We start from the raw sequence: 26,593 nt of genomic DNA, 5'->3' as shown, positions 1-26,593 counted from the left end.
AATCAAATCTAATCAGGGAATATCAAAATTATTAATTAAAAAGTGTATTTTCGTTAATTTCGTGCTGACACTTCACTTGCTGCAGAAAAATAATACGGCCAAACGACACTTTCTCGAATTTCGCGCCAGAATCCCAGCGCGGGTACGCCACTCAATGTGACGTCTAAGATTTCGAAGCATTTCCTCATGTTTGGACTGACGTGGCGCAGTAAATTTTCTGGAGTCTTGGCAAGCTAAGCGTTGGCTCCTCCAGAACACAGTATGCATAGTCCCCGTTTATCTATGAAATAGACTAACTAGACCCGATTAAACGCCGTCAAAATCCATGACGTCACCGTGAGCTAGTGCGGGAAATTCAAGGCCGCGTCGCCACCAGTATTTCGTGCTTGCGTTTTTTCTGGCCTATATACTAAGCCACGTCTCATGGTAAGAGAGGACTTGTTGGTATTCTAGAAGAATAATTTACTGACCCAGGTCAGCTTATTAACGCGATAGCGTTAAGGGTCCCTTGTCGCAGAAAATCTGGTGTCAATGTAGGCGTCGGCGCCGGCGTCCCGTGAGCGAAAATTGCCGTATATGTATATTTATGTATATTTAAGTATATGTATATGCCACGCCTTGCTATATGACATGCGGCATATGCGGATTGTATTGCCACACCATTCTATCACTAAAGTTGCTCATTCTTCTTACATTCTTGACAAAGTTATTCCTCGGAATTTTGAGAATGACAGCCCACAAACAAATGCCATCAAGCAAAACACCGGCAGCGGATGCCTTTTATGTTAAATCTTCTCAGACTGAAATATTAAAACTGTGAAACAAGAACAGAAACCTGAAAAAGATGAACTTTTTTTTTTTTTTTTTTTGGCGCTGCTGTACACTACCTTCGGGATCGGCCCACGCAAGAGGCCGCGTTTCTACCAGAAAGCTCGGCTTCGAGCATAGCGTTGGCCGCCAGCATTTCCCGGTTAACATTGCGGTTACTTAACCTGCAGTTGCCGGGAAGCGGGAGAAGCAGTCAGGGATGTCAAGCGGGAGAAGTCAGTCAGGGGGCGTCGCGTTCCACTCTTAAAAGGCGAAGCTTAAGCGCCCTCAACATTTTTTTTTTCTCTTTAGGTTTTCTATATTGTGTTCGATGTCGAGCAGGGAAGCCAAAGAGCTGGCGCGGGGCGTGCACAGTATCCTCCTCCTCCTCCTCGATCCCGTATTTGGCCCATGTTTAAGAACAGATTGATGTGCGCTCTCCTGGAGCGCAGCGGCGTCTTCTGCGCGAATTATCTGCGACGAGATTCCTTCGTCGTGCAACCCAGCAGCCGCGGACGGCAGAGGACATATTTGACGCGAACCACGTGGCACTCTTCACGCTTGTCGAGCGCGGCAGATTCGTTATCCGGCGTGGTGTATAACGGAGGACAGGGAGGGGGAGGTTGCAGGGGGAGGGCAGCACGGTGCTCCGCCACCCCGCGCCTATACGCTGCGAAGAGAACAGAAAGGAAGCGGCCGCAAGAATGCGCGCGGACATCGGAGCGCGAAAGTGGGTTACAGGGGATGGAAGGGATAGCGAAGGGGAGTGTCCGGAAGGCCGACCGAGGGGCTCGTCTGTCTCCCAAGGAGAGAGATGTCGATGAGGAGGGTAACGGGCGTATACGACATACTTTTCCCGTGAGTCACAGCCGCGGTGCTGGGTCGATGGAGGGAGCATGCGGCCCCGGTTTGCGCCCGCTTCCCTCGCATTTCTCCGTATACTCCTTTCCCACGGCACCGGGTCTCCCAGGAACCGTGCCGCCGGCTGTCCTCTTTGCTTACGCGTACACTATGCGTCGCTAAAAGCGTGCCGCGCCTGTGGAAACTATGTACGAAACACACTACTAGCGCCTGAGGAGAAGAGGATATTGGACCGCGGGGAAGTTAAAATTAATCGGACAAGCACATCTCCCAGAGATACTCTATAGGGGAGAGCAACTTCCTTTTGAGAATAAAAAGGGTGAAAGCTTTAGTCAGTGCTGCCTCTATAGTAGTGTCTCTAGAAATATGGCACATTTGTTTGAGGACCGTATACTTCTGGTCCGAGTTTTATTCGTTTGCGTAGATGGCGCTCTCTGGTGATGGAGGCGTGGAGAAAAGCGAATCTTTGTTCCTATGCTACCTTTCGCTTCTTGCCGCCATCTTCGGCTCAGGTTTGTGGATAAGCTTCAGAGCATCGCGTCAGCCAATCGTTTTAACGAGCGCTTAAGAAGCCAGACACAGTATCCCCCATGCGCAGTATACCCTTCGTTGTTACAGCATCGGCGGAGTGGCTGACAGGTAGAACCTTCCGCCGGCAGTTCCGAAGCTGCATCGAGTTCTGGCAAGGCACTGCGACTTTATTTATTCTTTTATCACAGAATTCTCGCGAATATTCCTTTGGGATCACCCCAGCGACGAATACCGGTGGCACCTGCCGTCATCATAACGACTATGTGAGAGTGAGACCATAACATCTATCGCTTTATAAAAGAAGAAAGCGACTATGGTACGAGTCGTGTTCGTTTTACGATGGACGTGGCAGTCAGTTTGCCTAAAATTAGCCTATTTCAATATTATTTGTAGAACCTTCATCTATACCGTGCCTTTAAGTTTTCTCATCCTTTAACCGCCGTCGTTTAAGCCAATGCGGCGAGTTGGGTAAGCACCTTCGTGTAAATTTTATTCTATATGGACACTTCAACCGGATTTCTGCCGTCGCCGTCGCCGTGAGGTTCCCTATAGATAAAATCTTCGCCGCGCGCCGTATGCCCCAGCGGAAGCGTGCGGGGACGCGCGCTATCACGGAGAGCTAACGCACTCAATCACCCACGCGCAAGCAAGGAAGCGGGAAGCCAGCGCCGGAGGGAGCGCGGGGGGGGGGGGGGGGAGGGTGCACTTCTACTCTGCCAACAACCGCGCTCGTCGCTCGCGCGCGCGCACCGTCTCTTATCTCCACACGGCTCTTACCTTTATGCGCTGTGCATTCGCCGCTCCGTTTCCGTTGAAGCGATAGACCGCACGTACCTTCGCCCGCTGCGGCGTATGCGCTCGCTGCCAGCGTTTTGACAGTCGTTGTCTGCAGTCATTCAGTGTGATCTATTCATGTTTGTTTGTGCGCGCTCACACCACGCTTGTTCATTCAGTTAGTAATAGTCGGGCCGCATTTTCCAACGCACGCTACACATGCAATGCTGCCCGGATCGGCAGTGCAGCACTACAGGTGTGTCCCTTCGCACGCGCTGCCCACGGGAAGCGCTTCTCATCAACACCACCGTTTCACACGCGCCTTCTCGTGGTCATCGAGTCTCTTTTCATGTCGGTCTACTTACGCCGCAGCACACCTGCTTACTTAATCAACTCATGTTTACTACAATTCATATTGCTACCAGAGCCGCTCACCTTACATCGTATGACATTGCTGTGTTGCTATCGCATTCATTGCTTCGCCCTTAGGGCGAAACTGTGACATTTTTTTGAACATCCAAGAGAAATTTCCAGATACTGTAGCTACTGCTGCACCTAAAGGCTACACAGTGGTTGTTTGACGAACTCGTAAGAACTGACATCCCGTAAATTGCACTCAGAACTAGCTAAAACACCTCCGAATTGTTCCGCAGCGCGCGACCGGCAACACATTCAAGCCGCGCCGCGCCGGCTCGCACAAGCCAGAGAGGAGGAAAGGCTCGTCGCGCGCCCTTTCCTCCTCGCCCGATGAAAAGGTCTATACACTAGGGCATTATTGTCTGGTCGTGGAAATGGGATGGACACTGGTGCGGCAATAATGTGGGCCATCTTTGCCTCCACGTCGGCGAGCTCATTTCCATGTAAGCCACAGTGTCCCGGAATCCACTGACACCTTATGCAATGGCCAGCTCTTAGGGCGCCATCGTGTGATTCGATCACCTCTTGAGCAAGGACATAGTAAGGTCCTCGTCTAAGTGCAGAATCGATCACTTGAAGTGCCGGCTTGGAATCGCAAAATATAGTCGAAGTATGATGCGACTCCTTCGATGTATAACGAATTGCCAGAAGAGGTTCCTACTGTGCTCCCTTGAGGGGAAAAGAAAGATAGTAAGTGAACTTAGAGAAAGCTTAATGACCGAAATTTGGCGTTGGTCCAAATGCGCGCTCTCCGACGCATGTCACGTGTGTGATCCTTATTCCTAAACGCATTCAAAGAAAAGAAAAGGAAGAAAAACATCAGGATGGCTGCGTGGGCGCCGAGGGGTCGAAGCGCGCCGATCAAAAACGTGATGGGGGAAGGAGGGAGGGGCTGGGGAAAGGAGGGTGAGCTGGGGGGGGGGGGGGATGGGGAGTACGCGGGGCCTGGAAACAAAGCAAACGACCACAGTCGACCGGGAAGCAAGGGAGTCGGGTGGAAAGACGCGTCCCTGTGTGTATCGAGCGGAGGGTGGGCGTAGTACAAGCGGTGCTTGCGCTCTCGGTTCCCGGAAATTCGTCCCGGGCCGGGCCCGGGGCCGTCGCAGTTCTCCGGAAGCGGTGCGGTGCGCTTGTGCCCGTGCGTGCGCGCATGCCTAGACAAGCTGCGTGCTTCGAAGCACGGCTCTAACCCGACTTTGGACGGGGCTGTGGCCGCTCGCGCAAACACTGCACGCAGCAGGCGGTATACAAGCCTTACAAATCTAATCCGAGATGCTCGATACAGGTTCCTGAAACTCCTTGTACATTATAATATTGCGAATTGTCTTCAATCCTTCTCGAAATTAACTCTGAAGCGTTTACGTAACATATATCCGTCCCGGACGCGATGTAATATGCACGTGCGACTGTATGGAAATGACCTAATCGTGCATATTCTAGCCGCCAGCTTTCGAGAAAATTGACTCTAATTTGATCTCGATCGTTTTGCCGTCGAAGATAACGGAAAACGCTCACGAAGTGTGTTTCGAATACCGCTAGTTGACATGAAAACCCAGGATGGAGCATAAACATGGCATAAACCACCGCACGATGTTGCATCTTCATCACCGTGATTGTGCTAAAAAAGCAGCAGTTGCTATCGCATCAAACATGAGGAGATGGTCTCTGTGTCCACGTATACATGGAGGTTCTGCTTCTATCACGTAGCGGTGGTACATAGTAGATGCGGAGGGGGATATGGAAGGGAGAGGGGGGGGGGAGGCGCAGGGAGACTGCTTCTACCGCGGTTGGGGGCGACGGCTAATCGAAGAGCAGCTCGCCGGGGGCTGCGTTCATTAGAACTCGAGGCTGCGTAGATTACTTTTGAAAAGCACGAACGGAGCGCGAGAGGGGAAGGGTTTATAATGAAGGTCGCCAGGGCCGACCTGGAAAATGGCAGGGCGTTGCTTGCTGATATCACGGACAGCTCGAAATTATGGTCGAAGGAAAAAAAAAAAAGCGATCTTGCCAAGCGGGCGAAAGTACATAGGTGGAATCAGTGATTGAGGGACAGAAAAGTATGGTAACGAAATTAGGAGGTATGGACGAGGAGATAGAGTTGGCTGCGATATATACCAACGAGGATCGAAGGGATGCTGGCAGAAGCATGATGATCATGATAAAATGTATTTACTGAGGGATGGCTCGAAGGCCTACTATGTGGAATAGGAAGGGGAGGGGGGAGGAGTATTCAGAGCCGTCCTAGAAGCTGCGCGTCCTTGGCGAAACCCAAGAGCGAGTCCAGAATATCCCTGTCGGGATCCGCTGATCCAGTTGTCGGCCTAATCCACTCCTCGTAGGACGACACTCGCACCGCCCTCAGGTGATGGTCCCGCTGGTTAGCGTAGCTACGCTGGCACTCCCAAAACAGATGGGCTGCGGATGGTCGCGTGGCCACGCCGCAGTCAGGACACCTCTGCGGCTCCTGGGGTGCTTCTCGGTCCTCAGAGGCTGGCGAGGGGCCAGGTTCCTGCGACGGAAGGGAGTCAGGAGAAGGGAAAGGAAGGCGTCTTTCGCGGCGTGGCCGGTACTGCCGCCACCGCTCCAGTACGTCCGGTGTGAGGACGAAGCCGGAACGGAGCCTATGCAGCAGCACCTGCCCCGACCTGGGAAGACCCGAGGGAAGTGGGTTTGGGTCTGGCGGGACACTCGCACTGGAGTTCCCTCTTGCGGCAGAAGCATAAAAAAGGGAGTAGCAAAGCAAACCTGAGATTGAACGCCAAACCAAAGAGTAAGTCGCTGAGACACGAAAGCGGGTGTCATCTGTGTCGCTATCTGGTTTTGAACCGATACTGCTTTTCTCGCGTAAGCTCGAAGTGTAAAGGCATGTATAGCATGGCACGTATACGTGCAACGCACATACAGGATGGCTCCGTGACATCACCCGTCACGATGGCGGTTGTCGTTGGGCCGGATCTGTTGATGACTCGGTGGTTTGAAATCATATATGTGGCCGGCAACGCTTCGGAAGCTACATACGCAAGTTCGGTCGTACTGTTAAGTCTTAATCTCCGTGTTGCGCAATGCAGTTGTTCTGGATTTGCGACAGTTTATACTGGATAACTACTTTGTATATTACAACTACAACTTGCGGCCGTAAGGTTACATGAAATCGGGTATTATCTGCATACTTATGTGCTCCGAGCTTGCAAAGTACTAAGTTTCGGTCACGAGCGCAAGCGGTGCGTTGTGTGTCAATCTGCTCGTTTCTTGGTAGATGGGTTCAGACCTATGACGCCTTCCATGCAATAAATGCGGCATATTTTGCGACGTAAAAGTATGAGACCTAATGTTGCGTCGAACCACATGGCTGGTGTGAGTGTGACGAACGATTTTTTGGTCGCGAATGCGAGCAGTGGTATAGAAGTCTTTGCAGGCGTCGCCTGCTATGTAAGAAACGGATCATATAATTGATATATCCGAGAAGTACTTCGCTGCATATAGTGAGTACATTGTGTCCCCTGACGCCGTGCCAGCAGCTGTTTGGTGCATGGCCAGACGAAGCACTTGTCAACTCCTCATGGCTTCGGATACCGCTTGAATGGCAGGGCGAAACGGCTACAACATAACATTCGGATGAGTTGTTCGGCACGTCGGGTTGTTGCGCTGGTGAGATCACAGACGCAGTAGCTGAGGCGCCGCCAGAACTATAGGCCCAGCGATGTGAAGACGTGGGTTCGTGCCCCACCTGCGGCCAGTTGTTTTTTCTTCCACTTTCATTTTCATTAATTTATAATTTCTTTAATTCAATTAATAAGTACAAGTAATTTCCCCTATATGTTGTCCTTGGTGTCTTTGTTTGTAGGCTTCTTATGATATGACTATTAAAAATCGGGTCCTCGGTTCCCTTTCTTATCGTTCATATATCTGAATTCAGCCCGTCTTTCAGCTGAGCCGGCCGGTGAAGCGTAAATCTTGAAATGCTAGCTAGTTCAACTCTCGGCCTGTTTTATTCAGTGCTCTATGAGATATTATACTAACCGTTCTCGTGCAGATTTTAACGGCATTCTGCGACAGATCGATCGAACCCTCGTTGAGGCCTGTTCAGCGTTTTATGCTTAAAAACCTACAGCCATGTCAACCATGCAGGCGACGGCAATTTAATTGACTCGCCTATAGGGAGCACAGGGCGCATCTGGGGCAGGTTAACTAGATCTGTATGAATATGTCTATCGCTGATGAGGATAAAGGGAATAAGCGATCAGAATAGGTCAAAGAGAGGTAAGGCTTGACGCGGGGACGTCTGCTCCAGGAAGTACGCTGCGTTGCCACATCCGGGCGCGCTGACAAGAAGGACCGCCGAAGTGGCTTCGTTTTCTGAGACTCAGCCGTTGTATGTTGCTAATCCGCTTGATGTAGACAGTGCTCGCTTCGTTACTCAAAGACGAACTCTGCCGCACCAAGCAGTCTCGAGAGCGACCATTTTAGTATCGACGGCTGGACGGTGCTGCGTGGAAAAGATCGAGCTGTTAATATAGGAACGTCGTCTCATCAGTGCGCGCAATCACGCCGAGTTAACCCTTCCACGAGCGAGCGAGCGGCATAACTTTATTTGAAATCCGGCGATTGAGTGGCCCGGGCCTGGGGCCGCCTAGATGGCCACTGGTAGCTGTTGCTCCCGCACGGCATCCATGGCTCGCTGGACGGCCCAAAGTTGGTCTTGGAGTTCTGAGCTGAGTAGCGTGGCCGACTACCGCGCCCGTAGATTTTCGGGGGAGACTGCCATTTTGTAGCGTTAGCTACACTGGCCTAGCCAAGCCCGTTTCGCGCGGCACATCAAGAGCCGTGCTGCGCATGCGCAAGGATCAGTGATGTCACACCGCGCCCAGTAGATTTTCCGGGGAGACTGCACATTTTTTTCTTGATATATTTTACATCCCCACAACATGTGTTGAAGGGTGGCTCTAGCAGACTTGCATAGCTTCCACGAGGCGCGAATTAATCGCTGCCATACAGCGATACTAAGTACACGAAGCGTATTTCCGGCGTATTTATGGCACTCCGTCGCAGCGTCTGTTTCGGTACATATATATATTTTATCTGCGCACAGTTGCCACTCTTAATCACAGTCGCACATTTGATCCTCGTTACAGTGCGAACATGGCGCAGTGTGTGCAGTACGCGTTACTATTTACGGCGAGAATACATCGTGAAGGTGTTCATGTGTACAGTTGCTTAAGCTGGATTCACACGACGTACCAAATTCCGTGGCTCAGTGCCGCCCAGTCACGCCGCACACAAGGACGAATCAGATAAGCTGCTGGTGGCGCAATTCGTTGCGGCTCAGGCCACGTCAATGCTCGTGTGCGGAATTTAGTCTGTCGTGTGAATCCAGCTCTATATATAACGACCGCTTTTACAGTCCGTCCCGCGCACGTGCTCACGTTGACCATAACGGTATAAAAGATGGCGGCATGTTCTAACTTTTGTTAAACCAGAACTTACGGCCACTAAATGCACTAGAGGCGGTGTTACTGAATTTGTTTTAGCGTATTAGCACATATCTGCAGTGGAAATAAATATAGGCTGCTGCGGCGGCGGCTGCTGCTGCTGCTGCTGCTGCTGCTGCTGCTGCTGCTGATGATGATGATGATGATTTCAACTCCCACTCAATCCGTGTAAAAAACGTTCCGCACTGAAACTAACGCATCCTCTCTCAGAACTTTAGCTGTACGTTCCCACCTATTCCAGATGCCTTTGGTAGCATACGAAGCTTTATTAGCCAGTTGCCCTCTCGTATAAGATCACGTGTCCTACATTACGCTTGCGGCTGAAAGGATGTTCCGTGATGACCTTTAGTGGCGCTGGCTAACACTCGCAAGGCCAGGTCTAGTACACATACAGAAATAGCCAAGAAACTGGACGGAGGGGCTCTTGTGGCCGTAGCTCATACAGAGTATAGGGAGCAGCGAGCGCCTGATGCGGTGGTTGCAGCTTTGGTTCGCACAGGCGACAAGTTGTCTTTTATACTCCGCTTTCATTTTCATTTTTCCTTTATTGAGAATACGATACTCGTTGCATCGCTCAGACTAACGCCACATTTCTCGAGCTTGATCAAATAACACTGCTTGCAGAGCTGCTTCAGGCTTGCATGCTATATAGAAGCAGTCACTGTCTTACGTTTATTCGCAGATCAGTGAAGAAACGACGCTGCTTCGCTACGCGCAACACATTTGAGCATTTTCCACAACACTGCACTGCTAATTTCCGTGGCGGTGCAATTGGCGAAGACATAACAAACGTGTACACAAAATCTCCCGGTGGAACAGGAAGGTAGGCTACACATCAGAGCCGGCTAGCCCAGCACACAGTTACGAAATTGAGGTTGCACCTTTGCTCATATAACACACGCACACGCACGCACGCACGCACGCACACGCACGCACCACACGCGGACTTTTGACCCTGGTATGCGTAATCAAGCTGTATATCACGACATAATGTCTCTTTCTCTCTGTAAAGCACAAATACCCCTTAATGGAATTGACCATGATGTTGAGCTTCTTCTGCTATTTTTACAGCAAATCTGTATATGACTCGCCGATTCGTGCGTCTGTCGCCTGTACGTCGAAAACTATCATCATCAGCAATGGCTCGAGCGTCGTCTTCTTCCACAGCTGGCTCGTTGGTGCCCCTCGGTGCAACCGCGCGAACGTGCTCATGCCACTGTTCCCGCGTTCGCCATCGTCGTCTTCTTCTTCCACAGCTGGCTCCGTTGCCGCTCATCATTCCAGCGTAGAATTTCACTTCTCTTCTGTCGTCGTAATGGGGAGGCCGCGTTTACGGGGGTATGAGCCATTCATTGTCTTACGTGACGGACAGGTTTAATTTTGAAGCAATTTAATTTTGAAGAATCGCAAGCGGCAATGGGCGACATCGGCGGACTGCGGGCATACCGTCAGTGACGTCGTTCTTTCCGTCGCAGCCCAGCATGTGTGTAACCTCATTAAGAAACACAAAGAAGTAACCAATAATTGAGAAATACTTTAATAAACTGCCGGGATTAACCCAGTGATGAACACCGGGGCCGCACGTTTCAGCTTCGCTGGCTAACCATCTGTACGGAGTGCTTGGGCGGTGAATTTTTAAGATTACTTACATGATAGGGTGACCCAATTTTGGGTCATTGGCCGCGTACCACTGGGTATGCGTACCATCTTGGGCAATCCTCCAGAATTGCTATGTGCCACTTTGACACAAGGCGTATGGAATACAGGGGTACAGGGGTATCGAACGCTCTTTCCATACAGGGGTATGAAAGAGCTGTCATATTTTCGGCCAACCTAAAATAGGGAGGCTGTTCGTCGGCCTACTGTTCGCCAAGGCGGTGACCAAAGCAAAATGTGCTCGATATATTTTACCACATGCCTTAGCACGATCTGCCTTTCTTGTTTTCTGATCTTTTCTGCCCTTACCCCATTCCCCTGTGTAGAGTAGCCAACCGGACACTTAAGCTGGTTAACCTCTCTGCCTTTCACCTCTTGTGTTCCCACCTCCTTACTTCATCGGAATCACCTTCTGAGACTTCAGAAACTTTTGAGCTTAGCAGACACGCACGCGTATTAACATCTGCGCGGCATACTTATAGGGACGGTGGTGTATTGAAACATTTGGGTACGCGTAAGAACCCGAGGTTCTCCGATGTCATGCCCGAGCCCTCGATTCACCACGGCGCAGCTCATATCCCAAGTGACCCAAGTGCAGATTTGGCGCGCATAACAGCATCGACTGCTGTTTATTTACAAGCCACAATTAGGTATAGCCGCCACCTGTCGTGTAGGTAACGGTACCATTCCCTTCCCGTGAGGCGTTGAATCGTTTTGCGAACTGCCACCAGGTAGAGCTGACACGCTCCGCAGCTTATACACCTACCGCTACGTTGCTCCGCCGCCATTTCAGCACCCCAACTCTCTCCAACTGATTTCCTCCAACTCCCTTTCTCTGTTTTCGTTTTCTCCTCTCCTTCATTTCTGACGCCCCCTTCTCTCTGCCGGCCATCGCGCCGTCCCTCCCACTTAGCTCGTTAACTGCGTGGGCTGCTTTTCTTACTTCTCTGTCCGCAGTTAATGGCGCTTTGAAGGGCGTGGCTTTTATTGTGCCCCGGGTTCGGGCTGGTTGGTGGAAGGACGGTAGGGGAGTATGCAGGAGAGTGGGCTATGGCAGCCATATCGTCAGCTAGTGGAGCGCAGTGCGGAGAACGTTTCGCTCGCTGCCACGTCGAGTGCTTTTCGACATCCTTTCTTCGGCCGCACTTACGGACACGGTTCCGGCCAGCCCTACGGCGCGATTCCATGCTCCCTCCCCTCTTTCCCGTTTATCCCGCGAACGAGGTAAAACAGCCGGCGGTCGCGTACGCCCGAAAGAACGAAAACGATGGAGAGAAATCGCGGTAAAAACCCCTCAGCGGGCCTCCCCCGATCGAACTGGGTCAGGGACGCGGCGTCGTCGTGGGTGCGGTTCATTTTCATGCGGAATTCGCACGTGCCGCCGACCTGAGGAGAATAGTTTGGCGGAGAAAAGCACGCGGGGAAGTTCGAGCTCGGTTTGCCGAACACAGCGTCGTTAGGAAGGGATATCTGCTGCTTCTCCTCAAGGTGCTTCGAGTGGGAAACGGTCTCTATCATATAGGAGACGTGACTGAAACGACAGTTTAAGCTTTGATTAGGAAAAGGAAAAAAAAATGGTTTCTTCCTCTATCAGAGGAATTGGTCATAACACGAAAGTGAAACGTGTATTCTAAGGGGCAGTTGGCAGCTTTGTTCCGCATTCACAAATACAAATCCCCAAATGTGCACAGCCTTTTTAGTAAAAGCCGAGGATACCTAAGCACTTCTTATAAGTTGTGAATGCGAAAGCATTAATGTCAAATTGAACGCCGCTGAGCGGTCTTTCGAGTTTTGCGTTGCGAGTAATGTACCATAGCGGTACGTGCTGCCCGAGGCAGGAAGCAGCAGGAGCCTGCGGTGCCAACGCCGCATTCCACTGACGTCCTCGTGACGAGATACCGAGGATGTGGGAGCGGCCACCAAGGCTGGCAGACGCGCGCAGCAGCTAAGCCCAGTGGGGGTGAGAAAGAGAGATGCGGAAGATAGCCGGGCGATGGGTGCCGCGCGGGCCACAGGCGGTGCAGGTGGTAGGGGTTGGTGAAAGTGCCTGTCTGCAACCGCCTCAGGTCGACTGCCTGGGACCAGGCAGTCGGTGTTCGGACCAGGCAGTCGGCGGCAGCAGGTGTTCCCTTTCGCCCGCTCTGCTCCGTCGAGGCGCGCTCGTCACGTGGCGTCGCAGCCAATGGGACTTTAGGTGCCGCTTCGCTGCTACAGACTACAGACGCGGCTTTTTCGCTCAGTGGGCCATTCGACGCTTTCGCATCAGTAAATAAATTCACTGCGGCAAGGAAGGGTAAAAGAAAACACGATCGCAGCAAAAGACGCCATATGGTAGCCATTTTATGCTTACATCCACTCTCGATTACGGGAGACCCTGCAATCTTTTAAAATTATATTTTGATCGATTGCTCTTTTTTATATAAATAAATTCACCCAAACGCACCTTAGCAGCCCCATCTTGGGGTAGGTTCTGGCACTTCTTGAAGCTATACGCTCTAGTCTACAGTTAGCGCAGCCGAGGATATACGTAACTGCACCCGTTTATTTTTAAACATTCAGCCGCATGAAACCTGACGAACGCTCTTTAAAGCGAAGCTTCTGTTTCCTGTAGAAATGTTTCTGGCGTCCGAGATGGATAATTCCCCAGTCAGGACAAAACGACTCACTGCTGCTGCTTGCTGCTGGTTGCTGCTGCTGCTCTGTTGCTGTTGTTGTTGTTGTTGTTGCTGCTGCTGCTGCTGCTGCTGCTGCTGATGATGATCCTTTATCATGGCTCGCACCCACTGAGGGGGATAGGCCAAGTTGTTGTTGTTGTCGTCGTCGTCGTTCTGCCGAATGGCTCACACGGCTGGGACAGCACCCGTATAACGAATCGGCTTATGTACGTTAGCCACATCTGAAGAAGAAAACGAGCATCCATCCTAGTGCCATATCGCCACTGGTTCACCAGTAGTATCTTAATATTGGAAATAACAATTCCAGGTGGCGGCGGTGAGAAAGAGAGATGCGGAAAGAGGGCGAGTGAGGGAAAAGGTGACGCGAGAAGGCAAGGAAACGCTACTACTAGAATGATGATTAGATCTACGTATATTGTGTAGTATAGTAGTGAGACTAACATACATGGACACTCTCGGAGGTTCAATTCAATTCATTTTCAATTCAATTCATTCAACCTAGATGCACGGGAGGCGACTTCAGAAACACTTATCTACGCCCTTATTTTGTTCTAATTAAAAAAAAAAAACGTACATCGCAGGAAGGAAATTCCGCTGAAAAGGAATACCGTCAGCATCTTTACGAAATCGCTGCCGAAGCGCTGTTGGCTTTCACTGCGAGAAGCAAAATTCAGCTGCAAAAAAAAAAAAAAAAAAAATAGAAGGGGAGGGGTTCCAAGCATTACATTCCACGAACGTGCCTCACAGCACCTTTCGAGCCATTTCTGTTATGCAACCGGCATCGCGTATACTACAATATGCCTGGCAAACTTTGACCTTAGAAGAGCTCAGCCGCCGCTCAATAGGTATACGTAACGTGCGCGGCGCGCGTTTTCACTGCGATGTGTGCTTGCTCAGCTTTCGGGAACATTCTGTAAGGCGCGCCCACCTTTGGTAAATAGCGTGTACGGATATTCGCCGCAGCCATAACGTAGCAAACGTGCAAATAGCATTAAAAAAAATGGCCGGTTCACAGAATGGTTTCTTGCCTTAGAAGAAAATGTTGCCATTTCCGAGAAAAGGAGTTTCTTGCTCTTTCACTCGCTTTCCTTTCTCTCTCTCTCTCTCTCTCTTTTCCAACTTTTGCCATTGACGCCTTCTTCACAAATCTCCCCGCTTCTATACGCTACGATGTTGCGACAACGAGGCACTCGTGTAAATTGCAGGGCCTTTTACTGCTCAGAAGGAGAGGAAAAAGAAAGATCGCACAAAGCGTTCGTTGACATAAATCCAAGTTGTCATTTTGTAAGGCGTGTTCAAATAGCGATATCTTTGAATCGAATGAGGCAATCCGAATGTTCGTTGAAGTGAATTCTGGGGTCTTACTTGCCAAAACCACGATTTGATTATGAGGCACACCGTAGCGGGGGATTCCGGATTAACTTTGACCACCAGGGTATACTTAACGTGCCTCCAATGCACGGGACACGGGCGTTTTTGCATTACGCCCCCATCGAAATGCGGCCACCGCGGCCGGGATTTGAACCCGCGACCTCGAGTTTAGCAGCGCAACACCATAGTCGCTAGAAGCCATCGCGGCGGGTACGAATGTTCGTATAACACGTGCTTGAAATACCGAATCCAGTGTCGGAAGTGCGTGCTTGTGTGTGTGTGTGTGTGTGTGTTTGTTTGATTCTGAAAGTAGAAAAAGAAACATAGAACTTAAAAAATCGTCGGCCCTTCCCTCCGTGAAGATAGATGATAAGCGACGCTTATCACCATCGCAACTAATGGAGGGTATATATACGTACACTTTCACAGTGCTGAACACAGGCACTTTTCCCTTGATTAAAGATTCCTTACACGATACCGCAAACTCTAAATTCACAAAGGTCTTCTCCACTAGTAGCGTAATGTTCATTCAGCACTTCCCAGGCATTGTGTCGCTGTTCGTCGGAGCGGATCCCACTGATGAGGGACAAGTTGTTGTCAATTAAACCACAAACGCTTGCGTTCGATGTCTCGAGTTTGCTCGGCGGCGTTTGTCGAAACAAACGTTGTCGAAACAAACAAAATGTTGTTCAAGGGCACTTGTCGAAACTTGCTTTTACGCGACGACATTCCTTTATTCGACCACTGTTGATCAACTTAGGCCTCCACCTGCCTTTGTCTGGAGATTTACAGACCGATGGATATATATATATATATATATATATATATATATATATATATATATATATATATATATATATATATTGTGAGCACTAACTGTGCAGTTCATCATCGTCTTCATGTGTATATACCCATCCTCATAATCACCATCATTTTGTCGGGTTGGTGTTCGTGGGCTGTCTCGCGCTGTGTGACAATACAAGAGCTCTGCCTTCGTCTCGGGCGTCGTCTCACGATATATATATATTTCTCGCGATATGTGCTACACAACGTTATTTATTTGAAAGTGCGTTCAACTGAGCAGCTACTCAATTATCAAGGGAGTTAAAGGTCACTTGAAACGTCTGGCGGATTGCATGCTTAGACATTTTACAATTAAAGATTCTAGTTGAAGACTTCTATTCAAAACAAGCATTACATTCATGCTGGCAACTTCGAATATTGGGCACGCCTTTAGTAATTTAGCAATGCCTGCATGCTGATGACCAGTACTGCCAAATTTTTTCGAAGTGTCTCGTTAAAGTGAGACAGAAAATACGCAAAATATGTGCCAAATTTCGTTGCGAAATCGCTAATATTGTCGCTGATACTTTTGAGCGAATTTTAAACTAACGATGGTTGTAAATCATCTACCGAAACGTTCCACGTTTGTCTACGATCCGTGTGGTTGTGACACAAACAATGATTTTTTCAACAGAGTGTAATGGCGCTTTTACTTTTACGAATGCAGTTACATAACAACGGATGACGACAGCTGAAATTCTGTGTTTGCCTTCAGATTCTGCGGTTACAAATGCAGCACGATTCGAAAGAACACTAGTAACATGATTTTCCTAGCATGAATAGGCACTTAATTGGTCGCACATTATACCTGCAAATTTTCTATAGTTTTCGGTGCTCCAGAAAGGAGGGCTAAATTCTGCGACCTATGCTTGGTCGCATGGTAACACGGCGATGATAATTACGTGACGTTAATGCGATTCAAATACTCCGCTTTTTCTCCGCGTTCTACCTGAAAGCTCCGGGCAGTATTGATTTGTCCAAAAGGCCGTGAGATAAGGGAGCAGTGCGTGTGTTGAAACTCGCGGTAATGAGCCCGGCCTCTCTGACGCTCACGCCTTTCTATGCATGTCGACTTTTCTTATTGTTCGCGTGCTGGCGTTATAAATCTCACCATAGTATTTATTGCACTTGGCTTTGGTAAACTTATTTACTGCTACGCTTGAAAATTTCCACCAATCGAACGCCTTTGGTGAAAATGCAGAACTCTAAAAGTCAAGACTCATTGAAATAGATTTAGTGAATAATAATAATAATAATAATAATAATAATAATAATAATAATAATAATAATAATAATAATAATAATAATAATAATAATAATAATAATAATAATAATAATAATAATAATAATAATAATCAAGCACAGTCTGAAGAGCACCGATGTGAAGGCAAACGCTGCTTCATCGTGGTCACAGAGCCGACTGTATCGTACAGTCAATGTCGGCCGCTTAATACGTGACTTTTGAATAATAAAGTGCGTTCTAGAAGTCTGTTTTCGAAGCAACTTTCCCATCTTAGAGGTCGCTACAATGTCGCCACTTTTTCTGTCATGACGATCCTCCCCCAAAAGTCGCCGTTCGCTAAATACTCGTAGAAAAATTTATCGTTAAATAGACAAGAAAGTTGCTAAATCTAGCGACAAAATCACTAGAACGGCAACCCTGCTGATGACAGCAGCAATGAGACTGCTACATTTTTGAGTGTTGGGAAAATTCTTCAGTGCTCGAATAGCCGGCAGCACAAAGCTTGTTGAAACGACGAGCCTGACGTCTCTACAGATGTTACTATATGTGTTTTCTCTCTATACTGAGCTCCACTTTCAAGCTCCCAGAATAGAAGACGGCGGGAGAACAGAGATAGTTACCGTGCACTTACTCAAATACTAATTTAGCTACGAAAATTGCTAGTGAAGTTGCCGCGAGCAATGATCTTCAGGCGCGTACACATGTCTAGGCGCCGGATGACGTCAGCAAGGAGTGAGACAACGAGGATACAAGGAAGGACACGCACTTGTATTGACGAGGTATTCGATGTTAATAACACTATACTCTTTCGCATTTGCTGCCACGGGAAGTTATGCGTGAATGAAATCATACGAAAACAATGAGATCCATTTCGTGTGGATGCAACAAGATTGACTTACTGTGCATTATCCACAGCATTTTTTTCTTCTTCTGCCATTAAGGTGACAATAAATAGTGTTGTTGCCGCCGTTTGGTACGACAGATACGCCCTTTCACTTGGTTAATAGCCTAATTTAAGAGGTACAATGTTATTTTAATAGCAATGAAGACAAGATATTTTTTAATGTATAACTTCTTGCATTAGGTCTTAGTCGTTAGGTCAGTGAAGTCAGACTAGCTCCACTACCGGGTTATCCGTCACCAAAATCTGCTTTGAAAATACATTGCCGTTCAGTAAAGAATGGCTCGAGGGATGCTTTCGAGAAACTGAACTAAAGCGCCAATGCATTTTGTAGCACATTTTAAAGACTGATATCTGAGAAAGGGCGCGCGACAAATCAAGGAAGTCCGGCGACCCGATTACGTATGCTATGATCGCCTAGTCGTTCAAATGACTGCGCGCTCGGTCCGTGTTCGTCCCGCTTACCTCGCGCGAGTCGCGCGAAGCGGGCCGGCGCACGCGCGAAGCGTCGGCTTCATCCCCATCCGACCTTCTCAATGACCCCGGCGTTTCGGTGGCGTTACAACGTGCAACCACCGCCCCACGCAGAGAAGCCGGACTAAAGACATGGAAAACAACATAATGAGAGTCGCGGAAAAAAATCATTAGTATTTCGTGTGGAACAAGATTGACTTTCTTAATTTTTTTCTTCTTCTGCCAAAGGTGACTAGGTGCGCCGTTTGGTAAGGCCCTTTCAGGTAATTTTTAAGAGGTACTGTTATTTTAATAGCAATGAAGACTATTTTTTTAATGTATAACTTTGAGAGTCGTTAGTCAAAATCATCTTATCCGAAAGGAAAATACATTGCGGGACAGCGTGAACCATCACATGCGATTTAATAATAAATGTGTTAAAACTATTATTTAATGTGTTAAAGCAATAGAACGGGGACACAATTATCATATCGTTATACTGGTCATTTCGTTGTATCGAGGCGTTCGTTTAGAAGCACTCGACTTAGCGAAGTTTGGTCTAGTATAATCGATCGTGCATTTCGATTTCCTATGCAAGTAATGTCTTCCAGCTAAAGTAGTGCTGTGTGCCACAGATGAATTGTTGCATTTGATTCTGAAATTCTGGCAACTGTAGGAGGCAGAATATTGATCTCATAATCTCATAATTTTTACAAAAATTGCCAATTATTTAGAAAGGTAAAAAAAAATTGAAGTACGAAGTTTACAAATACGTAACTCGGCACGAAAACTCAATATCACATTTCTGTGAACTGCATCCGTTGCATCTAAAGCGGACGAGTTTGATATATGAGTTTGCAGCTTTGGTGAAATCGCGCTACTGTATTCCGAGTGTTTTACAAAAGTCCTACTCCAAAATTAGTGGTATATATGAGAGCGGCGGATAATACTTCAAGTTTTAGATGTGTTAACATGTGCAGTCGACAGACTTGTGGTATCGTTATATTTATTATTGAGATACAGACTTGAATACTTGGCGTTTAAATTTTTTTCGATTTTCAATTTTTTTATCAGTTTTTGTAAATAGGTTGACACCAAATTCTGATGTCAGTGGCTGACCAAGTAAAATGGTTTCTTCGCTCCCGTGTATTTACACAGGAGCTTCTTCTTAGCTACCAAAGCTTCCTCTTAAGGTCTCTACGAGTAGACCACATTGTGACGTCATCAGCATGACTGAGGAGTCATGAGTCAGCGATCTCCTGTGATTTGCTTTCTGAGAGGCGGTTTGATGTGAAAGATCCAAATTGTCCACACGTATACGGAAAATGCCTTTCAGTGCTACAACGAGCGTGCTGACGTCACCTGAAAGCGTAAAGCCGATGCTTTCAACGTTCCGTAGGGTGGTCACGTGTTGTGTACATTATGGCACGCTCTAGCTATGTCGGTAACGATACACATGTTCTACCGCAAAACTATATGCGCCAGACTTTTTTTTTCTGTTTCTTTTCTTGTTGAACGTGAATACCTCATCCCTATCTCAAACTACAACTCGTAAATTGCAAGGTGTGCCGTAGTGTAATTAAAAGAAAACGTAATGAGCGTGATTTAGTTAATCAATCGATCACGCGTTTTGATTTTTCGTGCAAGTAATGTCTGCCTGATCGAGTAATCCAGTTCGAGGATTAAAATTGTGCCATCTGCCAGAGGTTATTTGTAGAAATTCTGTATAGCCTGAAAACACAGCCTATATATATATATATATATATATATATATATATATATATATATATATATATATATATATACATATAAAGGAAGTGGTCACACGTACAAAAAAAAAGCAACTTTTATCTCCCTAATGTTTCGGCCCTGGCTTGGCCGAAACGTTAGGAGGTAAAAGTTTATTTTTCGTACGTGTGACAACTGTTTCCTGTGAATGCGCAATAGATCCACTTCCGCTTCGGTTATATATACAGGGTGGTTTTTTTTTTTTGGCTCACCAAATTTTTAAAAATTTCCTGTCCCAGATAGCACAATTAAAACCCTTGATCTAAATTATTCGATGAGGTGGCCATCACTTCTCCGAGAAATAGACATGCTTAATTGAATAATTAGCATAATTACGCTAAATAACTTTTCAATTATTTTTTTAATTTATAGATACTGCGATCTTTTACAAGATCTTTGCAGGGTGGGAACATACAAGTACACTCATACAAACATAAATTACAAGCAATCTTGCCGACGCTTGAATTCAACATGACAAAAGGACAAAATGCAAGCAAAAAGAAGCACATAAAAGGACAGAATGTAAGAAAAAAGAAGCAAGTAAATTATGTGCGACAGAGTCAAGAATGCAGGCGGGCCTGAAAAAGGAATAAAGAATTTAGTGTAACGACTTCGTCAGGAAGTTTATTCCAATCAACTATTGTTCTTGGAAAATAAGAGTATTTGAAGCAGTTGTTATGCGTCGTTAACGGGGCTACTGCTTGGGAATGTTTATGACGGGTAGCATAACCAGTTGCAGGTGTTAAAATGTGTGAGGTATCAATACGGTAGTGGCCATTCACTAACTGAAAAAAGAATTTTAATCGGGAAACACGATTTTGTTCTGTAATAGAAGAGAAGCCACTACGTTTAAGGAGATCTGTTATAGAAGTTCGACCGTAAGAATTGTAGATAAATCGAACAGCTTTCTTTTGAATTCGTTCTAATTTTTCAATATTTGTTTTTGTGTAGGGGTCCCAGATGATTATTGCATACTCTAAAGTAGGTCGAACTATTGCATTATATGCCAGAAGGCGGAGAGCAGGTATCGAGAATTTCAACGACCGTCTTAGGGTAAACAATTTGCGAATACAATTAGCCATTACAGTGTCAGTATGTTTTGACCAGGAAAGATTGTGAGATATGTGTACACCGAGATATTTATAGTGAGATACTTCGGAGATATAAGTGTTGTTGGCAAAATAGTCGAAGAGAAATGGCTTTTTCTTTAGTGTTATTCTCATAAAGACGGTTTTTTCATAGTTAATAGACATTTGCCATCGATGACAATTATTTACTTTACGGCGCATATTTCAATGTAAAAATTGTAGCTGGAGAGTATGCAAGCCATATCTACATAGAACGAGTTCTGATGATGGTACCGGTTTCGAGATATGCGCCGTCAAAATTGCGGCGAAAGTGTGCTGTTGTACCGCTTAATTTTTTAAAAAAGAAAACGCAGTCTTATGCATTGAAGCGCACAAGTAACTAGGACGCCAATCCATTCCGTCGAACACGTTGAAAATAATAACTCGAAGCTGGCGTAGTCCCAAGAATTCATTCCAAGTGGAAACTATCGCCTTGCGAACTCAGCAGCTACAATTCGTAAAATTAAATATGTGTCGTAAAGTAAGTAATTTAAATATAATTAGTGTAATTACGTTAATTATTGAACATTTTAATTTCTAGCGGCAGTAGTGGCCGCCTTATCGAGTAAATTTAGTTCGAGGGCTAGAATTGTGCTGTCTGCCACGCGCAATTAAAAAAAAAAAAGAAAAAAAACAAACAAAGAAAAAAAGTTGTGGAGAAAGAGGACGACGACATTATTGCTACCAACATTTTCAATTACACAACTAAATAAATAAATGAATCATTTGATGCCTGCAAGAACGAGCCTGACGTTATCACTATGTCGATGGTTTGATGGCCAAGAGAAGAACAAAAGATCGGGTCAAAAGGACGCGAAGCAGCTTCTAGCGGTTCTCTTTGCGTTGACGTGTATATTTAAAGCAGTAGCTGTGTTAGTAGGAAGACGGTCCAGAATTAAGCAGCGAAATGTTGTCCATCAAGATGACTTAACGAAGATGAACAAATACCAACTTGCCTAAGTTGCACCATCCTCTGACGCATACGCTAAATTTTGCTGTGAAAAAAGGCATCGATCGTGCCGTTTTTATTGAGCCAATCGTAGACGCGAGATCTTCCTAAGAAATTCCGTCGGATAAAGCCGTAAATAGATTCGTGCGAAGCCGCTTACGCAAAGCGCGCTTTTTCGCCTTAAATTTCGCGGATGCTTCTAAAGACCCCTTTATATATAGAAGCGAATGCTCGTCACTGGATATTTGGCTCCGTGAACCGTACATACGATTAGCCCAAGCGAGCTTAACGTCGTTCCTGTCCGCCAGTTCGCTTCTTAGAAAGTTGCATTGAGCTCGGAGCGCGCTGATCTCGTTCAGCTCGTTCGTCTTTCATTGCACGGCCACTCATATGGCCAGCATTTATATATAACTACCTCGTCGGTTCTCGCCTTTCTCGTCGCAAGCCTCCGTTACGTAAGACTTAGTCGCGTACAGTTCCTCCTTGCGAGGAGCGTCTTCGTCGACGCCATGTCACATGCGGCTCTCTTTCGTGCGTCACGTCTTTCGGTTTTGCCGAGTACGCTCGCCTCAGTCTCAAACTTTTTGTACTTGTGCGGTTTACACGCACACGCACGCACGCACACATGCACACGCACGCACACACACACACGCGTGTGTGTGTTTCCCATAGAAATTAATTTCCTAATAGAAACAGAAACGTGTCACTGAAAGGCCGACTGCAACGTCAATTTGTGCCTCGTAAAAAGTGTCAGAACGTGCAGATATAGAACAGCCGCCGAACGAAATTTTACGTTTCAAACACGGGTGGATGCGTGACGAAAAGCTTACGGCAGCAAAGGGCGGTGATGGCGTGTGTAACGTCTGCATTACCCGGTTCGGTGGCGGGAGATTTGAATTGCGATAAAGGTATTTAAACCCTTCAGATGCAATTTGCTCTTAAAATAAGTATTTTCTTGGCACGAAACAAGCGTTGAGAGGTTTCTGGAATGGTATTTAAACAGTCCATGTCGGACCTAGTATTTGCCTTTAGTGTCCGTTTAAGCCAGGCCGTTACAAAATAAACCTGCCCGGCTCTTCTTCGTATGCCAGGTGTTTCTTTTTTGTGTGGAAGTTTCTTTTACAATAAATTGTACAATACCGCAGCGGTGGCCTATCGGTAGGGCATCCACATCGTATGCTGGAGGTACTGAGCTCAAATCCCGGTGCCGCCGGAAACCCACCGGCTTTTTATAATGGTGATAGATGCTCCCTGGCCTGGTGCTCGGATTCTCGTTCGGGCTCACATCTCGAAAGAGGGCCCAATAGAGATTTCCCGAGTTGTCTCTGGGCGCCTCTTGTTCAACCACAGACGGCTCTTGCTGAAGAGCATCTGCCGATGCCGTGGGAGGCAAGTGCCTCCTCCGACTACCTAATAGGTACAAGCGCGCTCGGGCCTGAGGCTCGGCTATTATGGGACGCTTGGAAAAGGGTGTTTGTCCCCAACTCGAAGGCGTTCCCACTTTAACAGGTCCATTTGGAGCGCCACATGGGCAATTCTTGCCATGGGAGCGGCCCAAACGTCCTTCCATTGTGCTCACAAGGGTTTCGACGGGAATTTAGGGCGCATGGCTCCTTTCCTAAGCTTATCACCCCCGAAGAAAGCCGAACGCCAGGCCGAGGTACACTTGTGGCCATTTGAATCAGTGGGTGCCCGGCGGCGGTGGGAGTCGACCCCACAACCAACGTTGCCTACAACCTCCCGCAGCCGAGGCCGGCGCTCTACAACTAGGCCACGGCCGGCGGTTTATTGTAGAACTTACAAGAAATTATCTAGACCCTGCCGTTTTTTGCAGATTAGCTACGTGGCTAAGCGGGTATCAGCGGCAAGAAATATTTTGCGAGAATTGCGCTAATCATGCACCGAAAGTGTTCTAACTAACTTATGTATTACTCACTTTAGGGCACATGTAATTACGAAATTGGAGCCGAGGGGCAACTGAAACATTGATGTTTCAGTTGACACTTTCCCAAAAGTGCGCCTCTAAAAGCTCGGGATTATTTTAACTGGAACGCTGAGGCATTTTAGCAGATTTTGGGGACGGATATCTTGTCACGCGGTGCTAGTCTTAACATTTTTTGCTAAGCAGGCATGACTTCACGACTCACCATTTTCAGTTTCGCAATTACATGTGGCAAAATTGAGCGATTAAAAGGTTGATTCACATATTTAATGCGAAGAGATAAATAAACTTCGAGAAATTGCTGGCTGTTCTAATGGCCGCCTAGCTACGTCGCCTATGTGCGAAAGCGGCAGCGGTCCAGATGTGACAATTAATTACAAAATAAGGTGTTCCGCATAAAAAGAAACACCTGGTATAGTTGACGTGAAGTCAGCGGCTGTCCGTGAATCAAACCCGTCAGCCTACAAGGATTCCTGAAGTAATAACAGTGGTTTGCTGACTATAGACTGGCGCAGCTGCTGCTTGAATTCTAATTCGGCAGTCTAATTTCTTGCTCTTTATCGTAGGGGTATAGTTTCGCTTTCACTCTCGATACACGTTTATCATATTCCTGCTAATTAAGTCATTTTCTTTCTGTCCCTGTTTCTAACGGCTCATTTGCACCTTCTCTTCGGTTACCAAGAGGCTACACTATAGCTCCGACTTTTCCGATGTGGACACAATATCTATCTATCTATCTATCTATCTATCTATCTATCTATCTATCTATCTATCTATCTATCTATCTATCTATCTATCTATCTATCTATCTATCTATCTATCTATCTATCTATCTATCTATCTATCTATCTATCTATCTATCTATCTATCTATCTATCTATCTATCTATCTATCTATCTATCTATCTATCTATCTATCTATCTATCTATCTATCTATCTATCTATCTATCTATCTATCTATCTATCTATCTATCTATCTATCTATCTATCTATCTATCTATCTATCTATCTATCTATCTATCTATCTATCTATCTATCTATCTATCTATCTATCTATCTATCTATCTATCTATCTATCTATCTATCTATCTATCTATCTATCTATCTATCTACGTCAAATCACGTCAAAAGGAAGTTCCACATCCGCCGCCATGGCCATGAGTGGCGCTGACTAACACTCTCCGGGTTAGATCTTGTACCAGTGCCTCCTCTATACTTCAGTGCCCGGCAGACGAGCGCTACAACAATAGCCCGCCGCCGCCGCCGCGAGTACAGCAACCCGCCGCCAGGCGCCGCCACCTAAACAGGGCGCTCCTCCCTCATCCACGGCGGGGCTCGACTGGCAAGTGCGGCCGTCAACGCGCGTTTCTTCGAGTTGGCCGCACTACCCGCATTTCTTTAATGTCTAATTTCGAAGCTCAGAGGTACACATGTGGTTTGTTCCTTGCAGTACGAATTGCGAAGTGAAAACGGTAACTAATGCTGTTGTTATGCCGCGCCGCCCAGCAGTGTGCGTGCTCGCTTTCGGTTTAAAGTAAAAGCCAGCAGACGCGTTTTGTGGGGCTGCCCGCGCAGCAATGTATAATAACATGGTGCGAACGAGAAATGACAGCAGCATTTATTATATTGGCTGTTGCCTCAAAGCTTGAGGCACTTCCTTGAAAGGGGCTTTTTGTCGAAGTACCTATAGGCATCATGCTTATCCGTCACGGAGAATGCATAGTTCGATAGAAGAGGTCGCAGGAAACGCACAGAAATCAGTTCCATGAGTTTCAGCCTGTGCGGCTCGTCACTGTCCTTGCATTTCAACAGGTTGGAGCCACAGAGAGCAGGAACTGCACGTTCTACAAGACTAGTGAGGGGTTTCTCAAGGGCATGATGTTCCTTCAGTGCCTGTTCAGCAAACGTCCGTAGGGTGTCAAGGACAAACAGGAGCTGGTACGAAGGATAAAGCAATCCACCTCGATCTTGGCTGCGAGTGAATGTCAGGAGTGGCTGATTTGTTACTGGCTTTGTGCAAAGAGCTACACAGTTCTCGCAGTTCATTTGCTCCATTATAACACGAGCAATGTAGCCTCCAATATACACTGTCGCGGAAATCTGAAGGGAGGGCAGGTGCAGAGGCAGGAGCGTAGTGTTCAGTCGTTCTAGAACAGTCATTGCAGTCTTTGCAATTTCTGACCGCGGCTGCACTTGTTCTGCCGGTGTCTTTCGAAGCAATGCAGTGGATATACCTGCAGTCTCGCTGTGAGCAACGTTGGAAAGTGCATTTGAGGCAGCAATTCCTGTTTTAAGCACTTTCTCAAGTCCTGAAAGGGCTGCACGGACATCCAAGGTATCATTGCAACCCGAAGACATACGCAATGTCCCAAAGAGGGATTCTATGGGATCACTGTTAAATTTGCGCGTAAGCACGAATGAAAACTTCTCAATACTCAGCAGGTACTTAATGCATGCTATACAGTTGAATACGTAGTGATGAAAAATGCTTCTTATGTTTCCTTGGTCAAAAACTCCTTCGGATGGCTACATCTCTTTTTCAAATCCTCCAAGTACATCGGCATAGTAGCTTCAAGCCACTCGAGCCGGTCATCATCAACATTATCATAATGCCGGGCATCTGCAAAGTTCTGACGAAGGTGCTGCGTTGTGTTGCTTGTATCATGAAGAACAAACCAACGGTAAATGTACTTCATGAATGTAATACTAGGGCCTGCGCTTGCAAATGATACGCTGCAAGTGTGACCCGCTTGTTCTTTCAGGTGC

At 47.0% G+C, this 26,593-nt stretch overlaps 1 protein-coding gene across 2 annotated transcripts in view; it reads left to right on the top strand.

Annotated features, from left to right (window-relative positions):
• The window catches only part of LOC119442948 (histone deacetylase 4), a 287,827-nt gene that overhangs the window by 8,489 nt on the left and 252,745 nt on the right, over window positions 1–26,593 (top strand). The window lies entirely within an intron of this gene.

This window comes from Dermacentor silvarum, chromosome 2 (assembly GCF_013339745.2).
Source record: "Dermacentor silvarum isolate Dsil-2018 chromosome 2, BIME_Dsil_1.4, whole genome shotgun sequence".
In the NCBI taxonomy this organism is placed as follows: domain Eukaryota; kingdom Metazoa; phylum Arthropoda; class Arachnida; order Ixodida; family Ixodidae; genus Dermacentor; species Dermacentor silvarum.
This window is presented reverse-complemented; position numbering and strand designations above follow the sequence as displayed.